Source organism: Bos taurus, chromosome 2, assembly GCF_002263795.3.
Source record: "Bos taurus isolate L1 Dominette 01449 registration number 42190680 breed Hereford chromosome 2, ARS-UCD2.0, whole genome shotgun sequence".
NCBI classification, from domain to species: Eukaryota; Metazoa; Chordata; class Mammalia; order Artiodactyla; family Bovidae; genus Bos; species Bos taurus.
In genome coordinates, this window is record NC_037329.1 from 27,066,631 (window position 1) to 27,068,146 (window position 1,516).

A 1,516-nucleotide genomic window follows, 5' to 3' on the forward strand; every position below is an offset into this window, starting at 1 on the left:
AATCGAGAGCATGGAGCCTTAGCCACTGAACCACCAGGGAAGTCCCAGGTTAGATATTTTTAAAGCAATGAAATGAACCTAAGATCTAGGAATTCAAGGTGAGAAGGAGAAGCCTCAGCAAACGATGTGGATGAACTTCATCTCCAAGGACAAGATGAGTGACAGTCGCCTGGTTAATTCCAACCAGAAGAAATCAGGGATGTACAGGTGGAACGGTCTCTGGAGCTCACAGGACCAAGATGGAGATGAGTCCACTGATCAGTAGTGAGGATAGTTGAGATAACTTTGCTTGAGAATTTTTCTATATCACTCTTGTTGTGACTGTCTTCATTTTCATGTAAAAAGGATGAGTGTATCTTTTCTCAAAATAATGAAACATATGGGCCTGATACCATTGGAAATTTGATTTTTGAAAGTCATCAATATGTTGTAAATGTCAAAGGAGGAAACTCCCTCACAGGTAGATGTGTCCAGAAAGGTGAGTAAAAATGAATAGGATTACTGACATCTTCAAAAGAACACGGTTTTAAGCAGCAGATATTAAATATTTTCTTCACAGTAAATTCAGTGTGTGTGTGTGTGTGTGTGTGTGCATGCACGTGCATGCACAAATATACACACTAGATAATTTCCCCAACTCTTTCACTCTGTGTTATTCTGTGGTTACTCAAGTATGTTAGCTGCTCAGTTGTGCCTCTTTGCGACCCCTTGGACTGTAGCCCGACAGACTCTGTCTATGGGATTCTCCAGGCATGAATACTGGAGAGGGTTGCCATTTCCTTCTCTAGGGGATCTTCCCAACCCAGGGATTGAATCCCAGTCTTCTGAAAAGAGGTAGATTCTTAACCATCTTAGCCACCAGGGAAGCCTATGTTATCCTGCAACAGATATTAAAATTTGACACTTTGGGTGTCAAATTCAACCAACCTTTGTGAGTGATACTGGGTACTGGGGTTTGGGGAAGCATCTGTTTGGGCAGTTTCTTTTGGATGGGGTGTGGGTTCAGAGTCAACCCAGCTTAGAACCATGAAATGAGCCAGCAGCAGGCCTGCTCTCACCGTAACTGCTGGTAAAAGAGAGTCTCTGAATTTAGCTCTGTATTTTCATGGGGCTTCAGAGACACCTCACATACTGGCTTTCCCAACCATCTCAGGTGTAAGTTGTATCAAAAAGTCTATGTCTCGTTATATTTACAAGCCTCAGGGTAAACACACAGGTACATTTTTCTTCTTTTGGAATGACAAGTTCCTCTGCTGTTACCATCTGTCCACAGATGGTGGTCCTGGAATCTCCCTACCTACACTTTTACACCTGTTTCTCTTTTTCAGTCCTCTTATTCCTTCTCTCCTTTTCCTTCCCTCCTACTTGCACTTTTACCTAGTATTTTTCTGCTGTCCCTTAGCTTCTTCCAGTCTCACATTGCCCCATTACCCTTTCTTCTCCTGCCCCCACTGAAGCCCACAGAACCGGGTTCCAGTCCTTCAGAATCTTACTTTCAGCAAGATAGCACATCCAA